Raw genomic sequence first — 10,621 nt, 5'->3', positions numbered from 1 at the left:
GCATTTACCCCCATAATATTTGTTACTTTCTACACCATGTCAAGCAATACCTGTGGGTCCTCCAAAGACTTAGACCCTAAAAATAAAGGAGGGTTCATTTGGGTGAAGTCCCAAATTCTAGCTGCAGTAGTATTGGCCACTAGGTTTGCCTGAACAACAGTTGGTACAACATTTTGAGCTACCACAAAATAGGCTAGAGTGGTGAATGCTGCTTTGAATTCTACAGGAGAAACGTGCTCATTCAGGGGATCTTCCTAAACAGGTGAAGCTGCTGCATGGTTCTTAGTTCTTCTCCCATTGTTCTTTTTGGGAGGCATGGTCTGTAAATGGAAGGAAAATATGGATTAGACATATATTTTAACTTGAGATCATGCTCACTCGCATGACATAAACATTAAAATAAGGGAACCTTTCCTAAAATGCCTCATACCCCCTTGCCCATAAGTGTGGCTTACTACATACCCATATATAAGACTCTACTTGATGCAGCTTACAGACTTTCTAGGATACTTTAGATTCTTAGACTCTGATACCAAGTTTGTAACACCCCGAGACTACACCTTGGGCGTCACACGGTGCTTATGAACCTGAAAGACCACAAGCTAACCCATGACCGGTACCTGCTGTGAGCACTTAATAATAATCATAAAACATATACGGAAGTAAAACTGAAAATTCCATAAGGTTTATAATACTGAATCAATATTGAGTACATCTGTAGAATAACTGCTAACTGAAAGTGTCTGAAAGCCTCTAACATCTGAAATAAATGAGTTGATGGGACAAGCCCCAACTAACTCCAGCTACTATCTGATAGTAACTTAAGAACTGAAATACTATGAATAATAAAATAACTAAATGAGTGTCACATCCCCAATGGATGAGGACTCAGTACTATAGCTGTGCCTGATAGACTGATCTGACTAGGTACGATCAGGAACCCGAGCGTCCGAACCTATGATATAAGCAATTATAGCACAAAGAAAGAATATGTGTCAGTACTTTAAATACACTGGTATGCTAGGTGAGGTTAGGCTGATATGCATGGGTTCACATGCATGAGAATAATAACTAAATATTATAAAATAACTAAATCAGAGTATATGCAAGACTGGGACTACTGTAAGTACTAAATATGCAATACCAAGCATATATCGTCAGTCAGAATTAGTCTAAAGCTAAAGTATTGAGTTTCTGATAACTGAATAATTGATAACTATAAGTCATGATTGTGTAGAACTGAACTAAGTTCTGTACTGAATACAGAATACTAGATACTGATCACTAAATACTAAATACTAAAACTGTAACTGTGGTAGTTATCATCTAACTAACAGACCCCAATTATGGACTGATTTGGGGTCCAACCTATAACCCTGGTGGGAAGGGTGTTAGCACCGTGCCATAGGTTAATAACATTAGCTGGGTCAACCCTAATCTGTAGGAAAACTCATAAGATATATATAATTACGTCAACCTTATTTTGACAGGAAGACGATACTCCCAATACTGGCTATGTAGTTCTGTAACTCATGGACTACTACTAAGGGTCAAACCCTCTTCTGGCAGGAATGCCCCCATCCCTCGGTTTGCTCAGAGCTAAATCCTACTCCCAACTAAATCAACACTGAATTGATCACTAGACTGTACTAGGCTTGACTGAACTTACATTGATTTTGTTGACTAACTGACTGCTACTATTTGGGATACTACAGAATCATTCTACATCGATTGAAGACTAGATAAATAGCTAGATTTTGGGTATTAAATACCCCTAGGACTCGATAGCATAGATAATGGGACCATATCTCAACTTTAAAAGTATCACACATAGGTTATCATGCACAATTCCTCCACATAAACATTTTGTCAAACACCTAGGATGCATAAATCTTTTAAATAAGAATGAGCAATATATGAATGTCATTACTATCATATTATATGTTACCATATTCAACATCAAAATTCAAGGATTTAACATGAGGGTTACATAAATCAACACACATTCTAGTTCATTTACATGAAACTCAAATTATTCTTGACTTGAAACCCACACAACAACACATACATGAACATAATTCCATTTAAGAAGGTAAATCATAATCTAAGTTATGAAAAGAAGAATTCTTGAACTCCAAGGATGGAAGGAACCCAAGGATGAACACCTAAACATAGCTTGATTGTTTAATTCATGGGAATTGTTGGTGATTTCTTGGAACTTGATCTAAGACTTGATGATCTAGGGTCTTTCTCTTGAGAGAATTTGTGAGATGATGAGTGAATTTTTCCCTTTGAGAGGCTTAATTTCGTGTTATGGTGGGTTAAGATGGGTGGAAAATGACTCATTTGCCCCCCATAAACCCGTAATTTAGAATGCAAAAAGTGTATAGTGATTCGACAGGTGACGTGCCGCATCGATGGTATCAATGCAATCACCGATGCACCGCGTCGATGGTGATGATGCAATAGCCAATGCGATGCGTCCTGATCGCATTTGCTTTCTATTTTGGTCACCCAAATGTGTCTCCAATGATGTCTGAAATTGTTGAAACTCACCAGAGGTGACCTATAAATAACCCTAATCATGAATCAATTTAAAAATTGACAATCTAAGGCTGAAAAGATCAAAAATAAGACTACTGAAATATCGAGGCTAAAAATGAGGCTAAGTCTCCACACTTAGCTGAATTTTTCTAAGTTTGGGACCTCTTTTGGATGCTATAGGACTGAAATTGGCAAAGACTTTATGGGGTCTTACATAAAATAATGCCATTTATAAAACTAAATAAAACCATCCATATGCACACAACTATATATATATATATATATATATATAATCATACCGGGAAAGGGGACCGAGTTTATCATGCTATTAAAACCTTTACCTGGGTTGCGTAGCTTTGCTGTCCTAAACTACCCAAGGGCTATAGGGTTTAGCTCCCCCTGCTGAAAGGGCCCCAGTTCGTAAAGCCACATGAGCAGGGAAGAAAGCCTGGGATGACTAGTATATCTACCAAGTATAAAGTGTGACATCATGTACATGGGCACCAAGACCAAACCTCATATCGGCAAATATGAGTTTTCAGTTTTTGTTCACCTGGGACCTCCACCTTCCAGGTTTTGCTACACACCCTGCCATTATTTTCTAATTAAAATCATTATCAAGTAACCAACCAATCCATTTACCATTTATTAACCAAGACCATTTGTAGTGGTATCATCATACCGACTATACTTGCAAGTTTTGTTCATATCCAACCATATATAGGTTTAAGGGATTCTATGTGACCTTTATAATTTCCATTTAAACAAAACCATGGCCACCAAGGCCTTTCAAATCCATTTAAAACCAATTAAACCAATCATATCATTTAGAGTTTTATTACCAATTTTAAACCATGCATAAGTTCCATTGAAAAACCAATATTATAGTCAAAACATTGTTAAAGGCATTTTATCAAACACATTGGGAGCATAGTATTTCCAAAACCAAAGTCCATAACCAAATAACAATTCCTATGCAACCAATTATCCAAAACCACCATTAATGCATACAAAAGCATAACTAAAACATGGAAAAACAATAACCAAGCATTTATAACCAAAACCCCCAAATATATTTGAAAATCCAAAATCATACAACATTCAAATCGTAGAAACATTGTATAAAATCATGCCTTTAGTTGGAACTAAAAATGATGGAAGAGAACATGCCTTAATTGACAAAGTAGACAGAGAGAAACCACGAACAAGATCCTCAAATTAGTCCTCTAGTTGAAACCCTAGCTTTCTTTCCCAAAAGCTTTTGAGAGAATTATAGAGTGTTTAGAAACAGTTTCTAAGTATTAATGAATAAAATACTAGGGTAAATAGCCTCCCAAATGAGTTAGAAGTTGTGGGACCTTATTAGGGTAAGTGGGGAAATTTCCAGAATAGCCCCACTTAAGTTGCACAAAATCTCATCACAGGGGCACGACTGACCCTCATGAGTCGTACCCTTTGCTACAAGTCGTACCCACCACTCATATCCTAAGCCTTCACCCTTGGACCCAACACTATCCAGTGTACGACTCATCCTACCCAAGTTGTATTGACAGTATACGATCCGTACCCTTTACCCGTATCCCTGGCAGAATTGAATCCTAAGGGGATTGAACACTGTCTACCATACGAGTCCTGAGTATGACTTGTACCCTGGTATACGGCTTCTAGTGAGCCACTTGTACTCAAATCCAATCTTGGTTAAAAATCTAAGGTTATGTGAAGAAACCAAATGATCTGTATTCGACCATACAACTTATGTCATACAAGTCATACCCATTCCAGTGACCAAAATCCATCCCACCAACCAACACTAGTAAGCATACAAATGAATCATACCATTTGTACCCCAACATATGGCTCGTAAACATGGGTCGCATTGGGTCCAGAGACCCTTTAGAGATTAATCTCCAAGCGCTAAGATAAGAAATAAACCTTTTCCTTAGAGATAGGGAACAACCCTCCCACTTTATAACCCGTTCACCAGGGAACCTAAAGACAATCTTACAAGTCCAACAATCTAAGGACGTGTAACAAGAGTGTAACCAATCCATCCCCAAAATAATATCAAAATCCACCATATCTAACTCAAACAAATCTACCAAGGTTTGCTTGCTACCAACAGATACCACACACCCCCTATAAACTCTTTAACATTAACCAAGTCACCTACCGGGTAGAAATAGAAAAAAGATCCAAAAAACCTCAGGATCAAAACCAAAACATACAACCACATATGGGGTCACATAAGAAAGAATGAACCCCATATCAAGAAGATAATACTCATCACGTGAAAAGAGTTGTAATGTACCAGTCATGACATCAAGAGATGCCTCGAATTCCTATCGAGATACAAGAGCTTAAAACCTATTTCGAATAGTGCCGATACTAGAAGCAGGAGTAGACGCCGAAGCAGCAACACTAGGTGCAGGAGCATAAAGTGAATCAACCAAAGCTTTGACCACTCCTGAAGCACCCTTACTAATCAGATATTTTCTAAGTATATGGCTCGGCTAACCAAATTTAAAACATTTTTCCATTCCTTTGTCGCAAAATTCTTAATGAAGACGACTATAAAACCAGCAAATAGGATCCAAAAAAGCCAACTAAGCCAAACTCGCTTGAGTTGGGCACCCTGTTGCCAGAAATTACCACCACCTTATGGATAGTTATCACCCGATTGCTTTAGGTAAGAAGAGTTAGAAGTAGAAATGAAACAAGAACTTCCCTAGTTCTTTTTCGGCCATTTACTTCCATCCCGACCACCTTGCTCAGAGAACCTACTCTTCTTACCCTGTATTTCCTCAAACTCTACCTAGTTTATTTTTTCATACTCCACCTACTGCATGTGGACAACTAACGTCAAAATATCCATATCCTTAATCAGCCCAGAAGTCTTACTTTCAAGGAACAAATATCTAGATAGCCCAGAAGTGAACTTTCTCATACTTATTCACATATCAACCACCAAATTTGGAGCATACCTTGACAGCTGATAAAACTTCAAGAAATATTCCTTGACAAATATTTTTCCTTACTTAAGATTTACAAACTCCTCTATTTTTACTTCCCTCAGCTCTTGAGGAAAGAAGAGATCTAGAAAAGTATTAGAAAAGGCCTTCCATAAGGAAAACTCCTCAATACCACTTCTATCCTTATCCCACTCCTTGTACCATTGGTACGCAATGTCCTTGAGCTGATAAGTTGTAAAGTTCACCTTATGCACATTCGTGGCCTACATCACCCTGAAGATTTTCTCCATTTCATCAAATAAATCTTGAGGATCTTTCTCCACCTTTACTCCAGTAAAAGTAGAAGGATTTATCTTCATAAACTTGCCAACCCTTATGGCCTCATCCAATAAAACACCAAATTCATCTTACTCATCCTGAGCTACAACTAACTAAGCTATAATATGAACTGATTGGCAAAATTCTGCATTAGTCACCTCACCTTGATGAAAACTAGTAGAAACCGGGGTAACTCCAGAACAATCAGGGATAGGACCCTAGGACTGAGTGCAAACTCTAGATGTAGGGAGTACTCCATCAACTTCGTCCCCGGATAGGATAGAAGAATTTTCTTGTGTTCCAAATCGTCGAGGCATGATCTAAAAAGCGAATAAATAAGGATTAAAGGAAATTCTAGGACTTAGACTCTAATCTAGAAAATAGAATACCAAGAAAGTAAAACATTCCTAAATGCCTTGTAGCCTCTCTCTAATGAGTGTGGCGCGCTACTTACTCCTAAAAGAGACTCTACTATATACGGCTTTGTGGACTCCTAATTAACCATGAACCTAAAGCTCTTATACCAACTTGACACGACCCAAACCAGGGCTTTATTGAAATGGGCATCCTAAGTCCAACCAGGACCGGGGACTTCCTCCATTACCCAACCTAACCAACCTACACATATCCTGAGTCAACTAAATTCCAAACATATAACAAGATATTATTATTGCATAATCTAAGACTCTAGGATAGGTCTATATCTGTGACCACCCAGATGAGTCCAACCATCCAATACCCAACCAATAACCAATACCAACCAAACTATAACCCAAACCATAATTATATGAGTTCCATAATAATTATATATAATCCTAAAATAAAAGAGGATGAAATAGTAAGAAATTTATTCCTATGGTATCAAGCCCAATACCAATGCCAATACCAAGGCTAACAATAATATCGATCCCACCCATACCAATCCATAGTAGTTCCACAAAAGACTTTAGCAAAAAATTATAAAAATTCAATAAGGATAAGCACCCAATCATAGCCAAAATCAATATCCATAAAAAATCAAAGTATGAAATAACATCTATGAATGGAGCCTTCTAGAAATATGGAAGCTCACTACTTCAATCAGTAGCTGATTTGAAAGTTCGATCGCTAAGAAGGAGGAGTAGAATGACTGGTTCTTACATTGTGTGGGGATATAGCCACCCAAAGATGGGTTAGCGAGTAAATGCTATCATGAACTCAGGATAAGGATAAAATAATGTCATTTAATAAAACTAAGTAAACCATCCATATACATACAAACCATACATATATATAACCATTTTGGGAAAGAGAACTGGGTTTAGCATGCATTTAAAACTATTAACCTGGGTATGTGTTGCTTAACCATCCTTAACCACCCACGGGTTATATGGGTCCAGTGTAACCCCCTGAACAAGTCTAGATGTGTGTAGCCACATGAATCGGGGATACCATAAGAGTAAGTGATTTCCAAATACCCTTCACCCAACATGATACATATGTAAAGTGTACTTAGAGGATTTCTATGTACCTTGTAGTATCATATAAGGTCACCATGACCTAACCTTGATGTCAGCAAACATGAGTTTCCAGTGTTTATTTGTTGGACTCCCACCTCCATGGTTAGCTATCACACCTCACCTTTATTGCCCAGTTAAAAATTTTTCCAACAAACTAAACCATTATTATTAATCGAGGCTATACATAGTGTAATCGTTATACCAACTATAACTTGCAAGTATAGTCCCTAATCAAACCCTCTTGAGATCAAGGGATTCTTATGTACCCATAGATCATATTATTCAATTAACTAGGGGGGATCTCATATACCACACAAGTGTTCCATTATTATGATTACTTGGGGGATTCCATTGTACCCCACAAGAATGATTGTTAAACCCAAAATCATTTCATTTTAACCATTCCAAACCATTTAACCATTTAGGGTTCTATTACCAAGTTTAAACCATGCATAAGTTCCATTAATAATCCAACAATGTAGTGAAAATATTATTATAGAAATTTTATCAACCACATCCGGGGCATAGTATTTCCAAAACCAAAGCCAATTACCAAATACCCATTCCCACGCAACAAATTATTCAAAACCAATTTCTCTAATTATTAATTTTGGTCATGTATATAATTGAATAAGCTTTCCATCGATACCAATTTCATCAAAATCCGACATTGGATGAGTGAGTTATGGCCGTCTTAATTAATGGTATCGGATCGCCCAGGTTTGATGATCGACCTAGTGGACCGTCAGGTCCCAGGTGGACCATCAAGTGCCCCATCAAGCCAAGGCAGGGACTCTTTTTTCAGGCCATCGTGCAACGGCCAAGTTGGTGGACCATCAAAAAGTTGATGAACCGTCAAAGGGTTCGTCAGGTTGAGATAGAATATCTTATTTCTGGCCCTCGAGTGACGGATGACTTGGTGGACCACCAGTTTCCTGAAAAACTATCACTTCAACCATCATGTCGAGGTAGAACGTTCTATTTTTTACAATTGAGTGACGAACAATCTAGTGGACCGTTAGGAGACTTAATGGACCGTCAGATCAACCGTCACAGGCCCCGATCAACAAATTTCAGCATTTTCAAAAAAGGGCATTTTGGTCATTTCCTCCCCATCTGGTCTTATATATATATATCAAAGTGGAGAAGATCCACTCATTTACTTCTCCTTTCTCTTTCAATCTTCTAAGAATCTCCTAGAAACTAGGGTTTCTACAAGATCCAAAATCTAAATCCTCTTCTAAGAAATTCAAAGAATCTTCCATGAATTTCTCCAAGTTTTTCAAGAACTAAGTTTCCCAAGTCAAAGGCATCAATAATCTTGTCCTAAAAGTGTGAGAAGAGTTCTAAACAAGTTTCCACATCTTCAAATCAAAATCCAAGGTATGTGGGGTTTGAACAAGAACACTTTTTTCGTTCTTATGCCTAAAGATTTACTTTCTATTATTGATTTACATGACTTTGCAAGTGGGTTTACACCCAAATTTCTTTATGTATGATTATGAGACTTGAGTTGAATAATCTTGATATTTATGGTTATTTCACCATCATGCTTCTTAAATTGAGTATTTATTCCATGAGATGTATATTGTCATTATATATTGATGATTATTAAGTGATTTATGATAAGTGTAAAGATTTGTATTTTTCTATGAGAAATTTGACTATTGCATATATATATATATATAGATATCGACATTTGAATTAAAAGTCAAGAATGAGTTTGATGATATTTCATTAAAGCTTTGGCATTTGAAATGATTTGATAAGCAAATGTACTTGATGTTGAGAAACATTGTTTGAATTTGAATCGAGTTTGGAATCCACAGTCGTATATGATTTACCGACGAGATAGACTATTGTTTTGTTCATCATGATAGACTATGAGTTGATATTGATTGAGGTGGATTTCCTAACGTATTCTGAGCTGAGTCTAGGAGAAGTATTTAGCACCGAGTTGGAAATTTGGTATTTTTCCAGAACTACATGCCACCGTAGGATTGATATTGATAGTTGTGGGCCAAAGGCTGAGTCTGAGATTATGATGATGAGATTAAGGCTGTCTCCCTGGAAAGAGTATGACACCCCCTCCAATTAGGGTTCTCTCCTTGGGAGGGCAAAATATTAGACTCCATGTGGCTCACATGGTGTAGTTACATCAGTTATAAGAAACTCCCATGTCCATAGTGATCTAAGTACCATGAGTTACCGAGCCACTCTAAATCATGAGTCAAATAGTTTGAGTTGAGTTAAATGATTTATGAGATTTATGAAGCATATGTTATTACTGATGACTTTCGGAAATGATGTTTTAGATAATTCAAGCAAAGAGAGTTGTTATTATTAGCATACATGATTTTCTTATACATTTATGATATTATTTAAAATCATGCATCCACCCCCACATACTCAATACATTCCCAAGTACTGACTCACATACTCTTTTGTATTTTATATTTCCTTGTGAAATAGGTTCAGGTGCTCAGTCTCAGCCGTGACAGTGATCTACGAGTACCTTCCTCTATATTCCTGCTGTTGGTGAGTCCTCATGGTTCAAGGACCTATGTTCATGATTTTTGTCTTGCTACTTGATGGTTGTTTATTTTTTCGTTCAGTATGAGCTAGTTGGGGATCTAACCCAATGGCTTTTCAGTCTTATGTAGTAGAGGCTTTGTCAGACTAGAATACCAGTATGTATAGAACGTTAATATTTTGCTTGTACAGGATAGTATTACTTTGTATCTCAGTATATTCATGTCATGATTATTCTTCCCTACTTTATGATAATTCGTGGCATAGAGAGTTCTGAAAGTAATGACAGGCTTATAGGGTTAACTTGAGGCCACGTGTGGCCTTGAGCACCAGTTATGTCTTGGGATAGGTTCTCGGGGCGTTACATACATTCTCAAAAAAAAAAAATATTCCTCCATCATCAATATGTTTGCCACACTACAACATCTGTAGAAACAACTACAGAAAACCAACTAAGGTTGTGCACAGCCTTAGTTTACCAACATCAACACATTATATCAACATGTCTGTTTGATTCTTTGCACCCTCTATCATTTATAAACACAGATCACATCTTCAACTGCCCTGCGAGTGAAATGGTACCGTCTTCTAATGTGCTTCATCTTCGAATGATAGACCGGGTTCTTCACAACTGTATGGCACTCTGGCTATCTGTGTAGTGAATCTTCTCACGCTGCTTTTTTCCCAGTTCTGCCGAATAATCAGCCAGCCATATCATCTTTTTTCTCGCTTCAGCTATAGCCACATACTCAGCCTCAG

The sequence above is a fragment of the Capsicum annuum genome, chromosome 1 (genome assembly GCF_002878395.1).
Source record: "Capsicum annuum cultivar UCD-10X-F1 chromosome 1, UCD10Xv1.1, whole genome shotgun sequence".
In the NCBI taxonomy this organism is placed as follows: Eukaryota; Viridiplantae; Streptophyta; class Magnoliopsida; order Solanales; family Solanaceae; genus Capsicum; species Capsicum annuum.
The sequence above is the reverse complement of the archived record's forward strand: the minus strand, read 5'-3'. Positions refer to the sequence as shown.